Genomic DNA, 13840 nt, shown 5'->3' with positions numbered 1-13840 from the left:
TGTACGATATGTACACTATCGATAATATCAGTAGCACAGGCGCTTCAGTGTCCAGCTCAGATGTAATCGGTCTATTTACATTTAGGGCCGGTTGTTCAATGTCTGGTTATCACTACCACTACACTATCGACGATTTCGACATCATGCATGTAACATGTGATCGATAAAGCAGTAGTTGTGCTTAACCGGAGCTTCTACCTCCGATTTGTGCTAATCAGACATTGAACAACCGGCCCTTAAAGTGCAGTGCATTGTAGCGCGCTCAGCTTCTCTGTAGTCGATTCCTTCATTCCTTGCTATTTCACCACCATTTGTTTTTTGTGAAGTGTGTATATACCATGATGCAATAATACAAGGTGTTATCGGTTGGCAACTTCTCGCTCAAATTCCGCCATATTGACTGCCTTAGGTGAAACAGTGTTACTTCTTTAACAATTCTTTGCCTAATAATATAGTATAGTATATACTATTTTTTATTTTTTCTCAGTATACACATTTTGTTTTCTCAAAAAGTTATTTTATCTTATTTTATTTCATTTCATTACGAATATACTATAAAAAAGCAAATTTTGTTTAGAAGAAAATATGAAATTTTATATTTTTCCCCCAAGTGGGGATTCATTTCTTCCCATTTCTCTTCTTATTCTACTGAGCTAAGGCAGTGTCCAATCGAGCTGTCACAACTGATACCACCTTGTATTATTGCATCATGTGTAAATACCACATTTGTTCAATTTGCGTATTTGCTTCACCAATTGCTTCGCTTTTGATTTGATTCACGTTCTCTTTCTTTTGCATGAGGATGTTTGCAAGTGCTCTGTCCACTTACAAAAATTGCAAGCGGTGTTTTTATGTTTACACTAGCTCTGTTCGCGCAAATTAGCTCTGCTCATTTACAGCTGACAACAACAATTGCATTGTAGCAATTTTCGTTAATTCATAAAGAAGTTTTCACTGCATACATATAGGTATGTATATGTACACCTACGTTCAACTACAGCTGTGAACAGCGGTTCAATTTACACAGACGAACGAGAGCAAAAAGCGTGTTGCCCGAGCACGAGCAACTCGGTGCCCCTGCGTTTATACACGGATACTTTTGTCGACGCGATTTTTCACATTCCCTTTTGGTGTTGCTCGTTTCATTTACACACGGCGATTTTTGTTGCCGCAACTCGACGTTTGTAGGAGAGAGCGTGACGAGGAAAGGAGAGGGGCACCGAGTTGCTCGTGCTCGGGCAACACGCTTTGTGCTCTCGTTCGTCTGTGTAAATTGAGTTAGCGGTTCACAGCTGACAACAACAATTGCATACACAAAAATCGTCGTGTGTAAATGAAATGAGCAACACCAAAAGGGAATGTGAAAAATCGCGTCGACAAAAGTTATAAACGCAGTCTATGCAAAAGCCAATAAGAATTAGCCAGTAACAAAATTCAGAGAATAAGGTATCTTAATCTCTCCCAAAGAGAGAAACTTACTAAGGTTTGCGCGAACAGGAATTAGCGAGCATTTTTTTTAATTTGCCCGATGAAAAACACTAACTAGCCAAGTCCGACAATATATTTTTATGTACTATTTTAAAGGCCTATATATCCTCTTCTCTGATCATATTCGATCTTTGAAATCGAATCAAAAATTAGCATTCAAAAACTCATAAATAAAATCGTATTTTCTGACCTAAATCGACGGGTCAAGACTTCTAAATGACCTTTAAAATAGCTGTAAAAATAGGCAATAATATTTCTCATTAAAATTAATCAAATTAAAGGCTAAAGTCTTGAAATTTCCAAAAAAAAAAAAGCATTTTCGATGGGCACCCTAATACCTACATATCTGAACCTTTACTGCTATTTTCCATTTTTGTATTTTACAAAATTTACTATCGGATGTAAACAAACAACAGCTGTTATCTCAAATTGACTTCTTGCCCATTTCTGCCCGGAAAAAAGTCCGGGCATGAAGAAGAAGACTGTTACGTTCCAAAATTGGAAGGTATTTTCTAGCGTGAGGAACGCTTTCTGGGCTGTTTTGGGCACACGTGGGTACCCGCGGGCTCGTGGAACAAACCTATTAGTGACTCGCAACAAGATTGTTTTCCCAGCACGAATTTGCAACTTCCCCTTCAAATGAAATTTCAAAATTGTGCTCTCTTTTTGCATAGCGAATACTCTTTTCATTCGCTAAATGTGTAGTGCTCATGGTGAAGTGAATACAGATGGTGGCGCTGATTGTGATACCACTAACTCTCTCTTGAAAATTTTTACAGAAATATGACGTCATAGGAGATTTTGTGTATTGTGTGTGTTATATACATATCGTCATTTAAAGTGCAAAACCGCGTATCAGCAAAATGCAAAACCGCGTATGTGAAGTTGTAGAAATTATTTTCTAGATCGTAAAAACACTCGTATTTCAAAATGGTTCCCTTTTTTATAAAGCAATCGCATTCCTGGCTAGTATATTTCAGGACGAATGGATAAGGATTGAGCCAAGAACTTGTGTGAGCAAATCCAATTTTTGTAGCCAATGTCAGATACGTGGTTTTGCAGAATGACAATACGCGGTTTTGTACTTTAAACGACGATATACATATTGATAGATCTCTCTCAGCACTCTCCACGGGCAAATCTGCGATGACGTCATATTCACGTTACTCTCCAGAATTTCACATCAATCAGCGCAATCTTGTATTCTATCGGTCTTGTGTAGTGCTGCCACATCTATAGAATATTTTTTTTTTTGTTCTTGACTTCGGGTGTGTTCAGTGAAGCCTTAGGTTTTTGTGAATACTTCTTTGTGCTATTCCCTCTTACGGTGTGAGTTTTATTAACTGTTTCCGCTGTGTTCCGATGCAATTCCATTCCTCCTTTCTCCGCGTTTTCGTATGCTGACGCAATTGTCACGGCTTAATCCGAAGTTAGCGTTTTTCTTTCCAAGAGGCTGCTTATATCCTTTGGTTGCTCAAACCGAAAACAAATTGATTGCGCAGCGCCGTCTCCAGGTATGTACTGAAATTGCAATTTACTGCCAATCTACGCAGTCTCACTAGGAATTGATCGCATGTTTCCTCTGCTTTTTGCGTTCGCAAGTGAAAACGGTAGTTTTTCAAAATTTCCTCTTGCCGAAAGAGGTGCTGGTTCCAAACTCTACGTTTCAAAGTATAAATTTACTGAGTGCTCATTATGCTCATATTTTGCTCTAGAAGTATGTTGTATATATATTAGCGTTTTTCTTTCCAAGAGTCTGCTTATATCCTTTGGTTGCTCAAACCGAAAACAAATTTATTGCGCAGCGCCGTCTCGAAGTATGTTCTGAAATTGCAATTTACTGCCATTCTACGCAGTCTCACTAGGAATTGATCGCATGTTTCCTCTGCTTTTTGCGTTCGCAAGTGAAAACGGTAGTTTTTCAAAATTTCATTTGGCTTTGGGTTGAAATGCTCATCCAGTATATTGACAATTCTTNTAGCCAATGTCAGATACGTGGTTTTGCAGAATGACAATACGCGGTTTTGTACTTTAAACGACGATATACATATTGATAGATCTCTCTCAGCACTCTCCACGGGCAAATCTGCGATGACGTCATATTCACGTTACTCTCCAGAATTTCACATCAATCAGCGCAATCTTGTATTCTATCGGTCTTGTGTAGTGCTGCCACATCTATAGAATATTTTTTTTTTTGTTCTTGACTTCGGGTGTGTTCAGTGAAGCCTTAGGTTTTTGTGAATACTTCTTTGTGCTATTCCCTCTTACGGTGTGAGTTTTATTAACTGTTTCCGCTGTGTTCCGATGCAATTCCATTCCTCCTTTCTCCGCGTTTTCGTATGCTGACGCAATTGTCACGGCTTAATCCGAAGTTAGCGTTTTTCTTTCCAAGAGGCTGCTTATATCCTTTGGTTGCTCAAACCGAAAACAAATTGATTGCGCAGCGCCGTCTCCAGGTATGTACTGAAATTGCAATTTACTGCCAATCTACGCAGTCTCACTAGGAATTGATCGCATGTTTCCTCTGCTTTTTGCGTTCGCAAGTGAAAACGGTAGTTTTTCAAAATTTCCTCTTGCCGAAAGAGGTGCTGGTTCCAAACTCTACGTTTCAAAGTATAAATTTACTGAGTGCTCATTATGCTCATATTTTGCTCTAGAAGTATGTTGTATATATATTAGCGTTTTTCTTTCCAAGAGTCTGCTTATATCCTTTGGTTGCTCAAACCGAAAACAAATTTATTGCGCAGCGCCGTCTCGAAGTATGTTCTGAAATTGCAATTTACTGCCATTCTACGCAGTCTCACTAGGAATTGATCGCATGTTTCCTCTGCTTTTTGCGTTCGCAAGTGAAAACGGTAGTTTTTCAAAATTTCATTTGGCTTTGGGTTGAAATGCTCATCCAGTATATTGACAATTCTTTCATACGGATTTTCCTCCGATGTATTTGGTAACAATTTGTCAGATAGCACATTGTAGCTTGAGGTTCATTGAAGCATCGCATTTGAATAGCTCCAAAGTTATCTCAAATCGCCTCACCCACCGGTTCCTGGTTGTAACTACCGGATTGAATGATTCGAAATTGAACGCGGCCGCAGTCATGTTAGATGTATTATTAGTTGTGTTTAATGAGCTGCTCTAGGTTACGCCAGGTCAAGATATCTCACAAAATTGTGTTTCACGAGGATTCTTCTTGCTCTAACTTACTCTAGTTTTTGTTTCGTGAGCCTGCGCTAAGTGGAACTAGAGCAACTTAGAGCACAATTTTCGACACCAGCTTTTTTGATGGAGTAACTTAGAGCAAGCAACCGTTTTGAGAATTTCTGCCTGAAAAGTGTTTCATGAGATTTGTGAACTGAGTTGCTCTAACTTGCTCTATTGTTTTTTGACACCTACTCGATTCTGCTCTAACTTGAGCTGCTCTGACCTTTTTTCGGTCTCATTAAACACATCTATTATTGGCATTTGTGTCCGGCATTTTATTATTTATTTCGTAACAATTTGTTTTCCAAAACATTTTTTTTGTACGTTTACTCACGTGTTCTTTTACTTCGCACTCATCTTCATTTACTAAATAGTGGACGATGACACTTGTGCACACCACAGTATATACAGTAATAAACCTTTTCACAGTTTTTCACCAATTGGTCCCCGAGGAGTACTTTTGGGTTGTGTACCGCGCTTTCGTTTTGCGCGCACGGCAACACTTACTGTGGGGGAGTTTCGCATCATGGATAGAAAATGTTCTTTTCTACGATATAATATATATAACGTCGCTTAAAGTACAAAACCGTGTATCAACAAAATGCAAAACCGCGTATCAAGATAATGCAAAACCACGTAAGTGAGGTTGCATAAATTATTTTCTAGAGAGTAAAAACACTCATATTTCAAAATAGTTCTCTTTTTTATAAAGCAATCGCATTTCTGGTTAGTATCAGTGTTGCCGTTTTAATACATATGTATCCAATTGGATATATTTTCGCCTTAAATTTTGAGGGACACTTCGTTTTTTTCCTCAGTGTTTTGGATACCTTTTCCCATAAGTATTCGTAAGTTGAAGTAATTTTTTTTTAATTATGTACAAGCTATTATAACGTTTTAATCAGTTCGTTGCTCATCCTTCAAGCAAGAAATTTTCCCTTATTCTTGTCAGTTTGAAAGATTAATTTTTTAGCTACATAAACGTGCATTTAATAACGCCAAGTAGTTTGCAAATTTTAAAAACTTTTCCGACCTGTAGTAGTTAACTGTAATGCGAAAAAATCAACTTTTACATCCTGAGCAACCCTTCTCTTAGCATTCAAAGGAAATTGACAACCATGCCGATAACGAATTTTCAACAATAACTTGACTGTACTAAAAATAACTTATAACTTCTAAATTTTCAGTTATATGTCGTTAAGCGAGAATTCAAACAAGCCGGAAATAGAAATTTTTCTTGAAGGCGCAATTTACAGACAAATACAACTCATTGAGAATTTTTTTAATTTCATAGATAGCTCCCAATCCACCAGTTTGATTGAAAAACATTGTAAACATAACAGCAGGAAATAACAATTTACTGAACTAAATGTAACAGGTCAAAATTAACTCAAAATTAGTATTATTTTGATAGACGAGGAAGCATTTTTCGCATGTATTATTTGTGGGAATCTAATCGCAATAATAAACATTCAACATGCGGAAACTTTGGCCCGTACTTTTAGTCAGTATTTTTCCATTCTAAGAAACAGATCTGGGGAACAAAGGCCCGTAGTTATAGTCAAAATTAAGTCGACACTAAAGTTAGTTGAAGCTTTCTTGACAGGTATCCCATTGAAAATTATGTCAAAAAGCTGCAATTAACTTTATAGTCGACTTAATGTTGACTATAACTACAGGCCTTTGTTTCCGAAATCGGTGTCTAAGTAGGGGAAAACACTGACTACATGCTAGTAAGTTTGTTAAAGGGCCGAGTTTCTCTTCCATAGATGTACTGTGTAAAAATGTCCGCGCTTTTCGTGGATACATTTTGATAAAATTTTCGATTTTTATGGATACTATAAAGGCTAAGGCAGTGGCAACACTGGTTAGTATATTTCAGAACGAATGTATAAGGATTGAGCCAAGAGCTTATGTGAGTAAATCCAATTTTTGGCAGCAAATGTCAGTTACGCGGTTTTGCAGAATGACGATACGCGGTTTTGTACTTTAAACGACGATAATTATTTGTTATTTATGAACAAAATGTAGGTTAAGTATAATATCAATGATTAGTTAAGAGTAATATCAATAGTTGAGTATATAATTAACGCTTGTGTTTCTATAAACTGGAAGCTCAAATCGTAATTATAGCACTGAATGGAGCTTTCTTAAATGCAAGTTTAAAATTAATAAAACATCCATTGTAAGATTATATTTTTATGAAGAACAAAATAAATTTAATGTTACTTTGTGAATTTATCAAGGAAAATTCTAAATTTCTTGGCTCTTTATTACGAAAAAATAAGACTTTTATAGTTATAGTGCCTTTAATGCCTGCCAGCGCATCCCACCAGACAGTTCATTAAGCACTCCCAAGTTTGAGCGAATATTACCCGGAGCTCCTCAAAAGTACTTAACATCAAAGTACAGAATGTCACAAATATGAATTGCTACCGTATAAATTCAGGACACGCATGTGCTTGGAGACCCCGTTGGTTATGGTTGTCATAAGTTCAGCTAGCACATTCAATGGTCCATTACTCGGAGCTGCTGCCACGGCCTCTGGCTTCAAGCAGGATATTTGAATATTGGAAAATAAATAGCAATCATTTATTAAAATTATAAGAAAAGTGTTTGTTTACAAATTTACCTGTGCCACTCTGCCATAGTACGGTTGTTGCTACCTTTCTTACCACAGTAATTTTGTATGCAACTCTGAATCAGCAAAATTGATGCTCCTTCCCATTATCAACTCTGATCTGATTTAACCCCCGAGGAGTACTCCAAAAGGTTTATTACTGTATATACTGTGATAGTGACGCGACAAAGAGAGCGACAAGACATTTTCGGAAACCTTTATTTTTCAATATAGCACATAGTGAAGCGAAAAGCGAAGAAAGCAACAAAGAGCATAGCCATGATGCAATAATACAAGGTGGTATCAATTGTGACAGCTCGATTTGACACTGCCTTAGCTCAGTAGAACGAGAACGGTTGCCAACTGTCCCACTACACGCCGTATGGGTAAAGTAAAGTGTGTGTGTCCCGGTTAAAATGAATGAAGTACAAAGTATGTTCGATATTTTTTTTTGTTTGGAAGAAACTACCTTCAAATATATTCCCAAAGGTCAATACGATTTGTTTTGCTAACTTCAAACTGGCACATTGTTATACTAAAATGCCAACGTGTACGCAAATTTATTGAATTCTCCTGACTTTTGCACGAAGCAAAGAGATTTTTTTTTATGTTTTTGGTTGTAGTATCAACAAAATTTTTATAAAAAATTTTAAGTAAAAAATATCGCATGCATTGTGAAAAATTCCTTCCTTCCTATACATTCATACATTTTTATTTAAATTTTAGTAAAGTTTTTAAGTAATCATATTATGATTGAAGCTTCGTTTTATGAAAATTTTTATGTACGAAATTTCACTTATTTTGCTATTTATGGCCTTATAACAATTATATTCAACAATTTGATAGAGCTTGAGGCCGTTATTAATGAAAATTTTTGTGGAAAATCAATAGCAATTTATATTTTGGTAGAAGTTATAGCTGCCATTTAGTACAGCCAGATTTTTGTTTTGTATGGCCTAATTTTACATTGCTTTGCTTTTCTAAAAAGCCGTTTCTGAGTGAAGAGAGATCTTTCATAGTTTCGGTATTTAATATCTCCAAAATTTCAAATCACCCTGTACCGATAAAAAAGTTCCGACTTCAAAAAACAAAATCTTAACCCATTAATACAGCCACCTCTCATACTTGAAATTAGAAAGAACGGTGCAAATCTAGTGACCTTCACAAAAAAATTCCCTCTCGTATAGTATACGTATATACTTAGTTAGATAAGTACGACTTTTCGAAAAGGTGGCAAGCCTAATAAAAGATATTTATTTATTTACTCGAGGTGTTTTTTTTTAGTTTTTCCTAAAACTTATGTATAAGTTGACTAAATTCGACTATTCAAAAAGGTGGAAATCCATTTCAAACTTATTTTCAAGCTTAAGCCTTTTTCAGTCTCTTTCTCTGGTGACACAAATTTGAATTAACTGAGTAATTAACTTGAATTTGATTTTTCAAACAGAGGTCTGATATAAAGTCTTTTCAAACACATTTCGATTGATATCTATCTCTTGATAATTCATCTTTTTTACAAAATAATTTCAATGTTACTTCTTAAAAAGGTGGCAACTCTTTTACAACATTATAAATGTTCCCGGAATGGACACCCGTATTTTAATATTTCATATAATTTGTATATAAGTTAACCAAATTCGATTTTTCCAACAGGCGGCAACCCTCGTAAAAAGTATTTTTTTCAAGCTAAAGTATTCCTAAATTTCCTTCGCTTAACATGGTGATGAATATTTTATTTTGGCACCCGTATTTCAAATAAATTTCGTATAAGCTAATTAAATTCGACTTTTTAAACATGTGGCAGCCCTCTTCAGACGTAGTTTCAAGCTATAATCTTCTTAAACTACCCTCGAATGACATTTTGGTACATATTTTAATTAACTGATGAATTAAGTTGAATTTGATTTTTTAAACATGTGGCAACCCCCTAAATATAGTTCAGAAATAAAGCCTTGTCAAACCCATTTTGATTGATACCAATATTTTAATCATTTACTTAGCTTATTAAATAATTTAAATTTAACTTCCCTCTGTCAACACCTCAAAAATATTGTTAGTATTGAAACTAAAAATTTCTTAACACTCTTTTGTTTTACATGTTTTAATATTAATTTAACTGAAATCGACTTTTGAAACAGGTGGCAACCCTCTTCAAAATATTTACATACTATTGTCCTCCTAAAATTGTTTCGCCTAGCACCCAAATGGTGATAAATATGTATGGCCGTTACCTAATTCCCTTAATTTAAATTTAATTTAATTTTTGAACAGGTGGCAACCCCTCAGTGAAGTTAAGAGACAAAGCTTTTAAACCCGTTTCGTAGACAACCATTTTGTAATAATTGGTTTAACTTAATTTTTTATCAGGTGGCAACTCTTTTCAAAAAATTAAAACCTTATTGCACATCTACAGACCAAGCGCTTTAATTCGACCTCTCATCTGTGAAAATCGGACGAACGGTACAGATCTTTTATGCTGCACAAAAAATCCCTTCGCGTATTATATATATATATATATATGTCTTGGATCGTAATTATTCAGGATTATTCGCAGCCCGCAGTACCGGGCACATGAAATATAAACAAAAATTTCGGATTCAAAAAATGTGGACAGCAGCTTATTTGTAACATCTTATGTTCCCCTTAAATTAATTTATAAATCTAGCATGTTAGATTCAGCTATCACTGTTTGGAAGAATCCCCGGCCACCTCTACTAGGTTTTGTAGACCAATTCGGTTCAAATTTGCCAAGGAAACAAAAGAACTTTCCGTGCAAGAAGAAGCTGATTTTAAATATAAAATTAATAAGTTACAACCGACTTCGTCACTTTTCCATAATCGTGAAGTAGTTGTGGAGCATTCTTTGCATCTATCAATGGTTGACGGAAAAATCTGTTCTGCTCTTAGCGATTTATCTACCAATAGATGTTACATTTGTGGAGCAACACCAAATGAGATGAACGACATTGAACGATCTATAAGCAAACCAGCAGACATCTCCAAATATGTGTTTGGCTTGTCGCCACTTCATTCGTGGATTCGGTTTTTTTAATATTTTATCCACGTTTCTTATAAAATTAATTTAAAAAAATGGCAATATCGCTCAGACGAAAATAAGGCTCTTGTAGCGCAATCAAAGAAAACCGTGCAGCAGCAGTTTAGGGATCGTTTAGGTTTGGTTGTGGACAAGCCCCGAAGCGGTGGCGGAGGCACATCCAACGACGGCAATACCGCTCGAAAATTTTTCCGAAACTCTGCTATTCCAGCAGAAATTACTAGAATAGGTAAGGCTCTTATTGACAAGTGTTACCACATCCTGCAGTGCCTCTCGTCGGGTTATAAAATAGATACTAAAAAACTTAAAATTTATGCATTTGAAGTTGCGAAAAACCTAGTTGGGGCATATCCGTGGTATAATTTACCACCATCTGTTCATAAGGTTTTAATCCATGGGTCCGAGGTGATTGATTTCGCAATCTTACCAATTGGTGAGCTCTCCGAAGAAGCTGCCAAATCATGCAATAAGCTAGTGAGGCAATTTCGACGTACACTAGAAAAAATTCTCGTGTTTTCACCAATACAAGTTCCAGAAAATCCAAGACTGAGCTATCAAAAGAGGTATTAGATTTATTATGCACTTTAAACTATGTTACTTTGTATGCATTGTTTGTATGATCAAGTAGTAATTTGACTTTACATAAATAAAAAATTTAAAAAATCACATTTCTATGCACTTTTTCATCAAAGGGATTTTTTCCAAAACAACGAGACAAAAACCGCGGATTCATCGCTCACAAAACCTCTATGACCGCCTTTTTTCGAGACCGGTACCACTGTGCAACGGTACAAAACGTCACAAGTGTCGTTGTTTCCCAAAAACGTTACTAAGTATTTCACTGAAACTATGAANTTTCACCAATACAAGTTCCAGAAAATCCAAGACTGAGCTATCAAAAGAGGTATTAGATTTATTATGCACTTTAAACTATGTTACTTTGTATGCATTGTTTGTATGATCAAGTAGTAATTTGACTTTACATAAATAAAAAATTTAAAAAATCACATTTCTATGCACTTTTTCATCAAAGGGATTTTTTCCAAAACAACGAGACAAAAACCGCGGATTCATCGCTCACAAAACCTCTATGACCGCCTTTTTTCGAGACCGGTACCACTGTGCAACGGTACAAAACGTCACAAGTGTCGTTGTTTCCCAAAAACGTTACTAAGTATTTCACTGAAACTATGAAATGACAACGGCACAATACGAAAAGTGTCGTAATTTCACATACATATAAGTATGACTAACCTATCGAGAGTTTTTAACTTATGCCGATATTCACGATAAATGTCAGATATGTGCAACTGTTCACAAGTACATAAGGGACGGCAGGTACGGAAGAGCTCTAAACGTCAAATCGTCCATAATTATAAATTTAAGATTTGAGCGGCAGCAAACACAATAACGTTAAACTAAAAGCGCAAACAGTCAACGGCGTAACGTAGACGTAGGTTGACGCAGACACGATCCACCTTATGGTACTCGCGTTTTAACGAAAACTCACCACCGAATGGCGGTGATGTTGCCGTTGCTTCTCTCTCTCTCTATCAACAGTAAAAGCGCAGTTAGTCAACGACGTAGCGTTAACGTAGGTTGACGTACGTAGCAGCATATCAAATTTACTGTTAAAATGTTAATGTTTAAATTAAGGAAACCTTATATGGCATAGTTTTCGCTTTATCGTACTTCAAATAATATTTTTCATATTTTTTCCTCGCCCCGTTCTCGAGATATTTGGAAAACTATTAAATCGATTTGTTTTTGTGCTGCAAAGTTTTTGAAAATGTATTAATCAAGCTCAAATTTTATACTTATTTAGCATTTATGTTAATCCATCAAGCCTTTAAATTTTAAACAAATAAAACACATGAAGTGTAAACCCCGTCCATTTTGGTAAGGAACGCCCCATATATTAATCAACACTTTCCGTACTACAAATCTTGTTCCATTAATACTATTAGGTGGATTAAGGTAACCATAGAACTTTAAATTAAAATTAGTCCGCTATGGTACATTCCGTTTAGCTTCCTATCCGCTTAGCTATTTTAGTATAGCTGCACTTTTCCGGTAGAATGCTTTTTTCAGAAATAGTTTTATTTATTATACATGAACATGTTTCGTTTAACGGCATCGCGAGATCAATAAAATGATTTAATCTTTCCATTTCGAAATGGTCTAAAGACTGTAAGGTTTCGAAAAAACACAGTTTTGAATATCCGACTATATTCTAAACACCTCCCGTATATATGTCTACATACCAAATTTCAGATTCATGCGGCTTATGGTTCCCAACTTATGGCTGGTAAAAAATTCCACGTCTATGGGATGTGACACGCCCCCTTGACCAACCCATTTATATATACCTTACTATAAACGCCTACCTTAAATATGTCTGCATACCAAATTTCAATTTCATGTGACTTATGCTTTCGAATTTATAGCTGATAAAAAATTCCACTACCACGAGATGCTACGGGCCACGCATCCTTTTACAAACTCCTTCATATATACCTTACTATAAGCACCTACCGTAGATATGCCTGTATACCAAATTTCAAGTTCGTGTGGCTTATGGTTTTGAAGTTATAGCTGATAAAAGTTTCCACGCCTACGGGATGTGCCACGCCTCCTTTCACAAACTCATATATATATATCTTTTTATAAGCGCCTACCTCTATACCAATAGCTTTTACAAACTCATTCTTATACACCTTACTAAAAGCACCAACCATAGCTGTGCCCGCATACCAAATTTCAAGCTCGTGGGGCTTATGGTTCCAACGTTATTTCATTTCATTTATTAATAAAATCATTAGCACAATAAGATCAAAAGAATGATCTTTTATAGCGCAACAAAAAATTCATAACAGTACATACATATAACTAAAACAGCAAAAATTACTTAAGACTAAATAAAAGTAACATAATATAATTAACAGAGTAGTATTTTTAAGTGAGTTCTACAATTCCAGGACATATAGTTAAAATAAGACTTAATTAAACAAGTACATAGAGAGCACATCACAGGGACTGAAGTGAAGCTAACGGAAATATGCATACAGAACATTTTTAGAGTTGCTTTTGTTTAAACTACTGCGAATATGGGATGGAATAGAGTTCCAGATGCGGATAGCATTGACAAAGAATAGCCGTGCAGAGCTGAGATAATTGTAGGTAGGAACAGTCAAGTCCTTTACTCGAGTGGATTTGGGGAACATTAATTTTTCATATAGATATTTGGGTGCCTTATCTGTCATGAGACGAAAAAGGAATACACAATTTCTAGCTTTAAGATATTCAGAAATTTCGCAGCCAAGTAGGCGCGTTCTCCAAGCGGAAATATGTTCATATCTTGCTAGCCCAAACACATAGCGCGTGATCTGGTTAAATACTACATCTATTTTGTGAGCTGATTGGGAATCTAACCTGCTGTAGACTACCTCAGAATAACAGATAATTGGCATTAT

At 35.8% G+C, this 13840-nt stretch overlaps 1 protein-coding gene across 9 annotated transcripts in view; it reads left to right on the top strand.

Annotated features, from left to right (window-relative positions):
* LOC108363510 (ras guanine nucleotide exchange factor L) overlaps positions 1 to 13840 on the top strand; it is a 121150-nt gene that overhangs the window by 101305 nt on the left and 6005 nt on the right. The window lies entirely within an intron of this gene.

The sequence above is a fragment of the Rhagoletis zephyria genome, unplaced genomic scaffold (assembly GCF_001687245.7).
Source record: "Rhagoletis zephyria isolate East Lansing unplaced genomic scaffold, Rhagoletis_zephyria_1.1 Rzeph_scaffold_01292, whole genome shotgun sequence".
NCBI classification, from domain to species: Eukaryota; Metazoa; Arthropoda; class Insecta; order Diptera; family Tephritidae; genus Rhagoletis; species Rhagoletis zephyria.
Note: the sequence above shows the minus strand (reverse complement) of the source record. Positions and strands in the feature narration are given on the sequence as shown.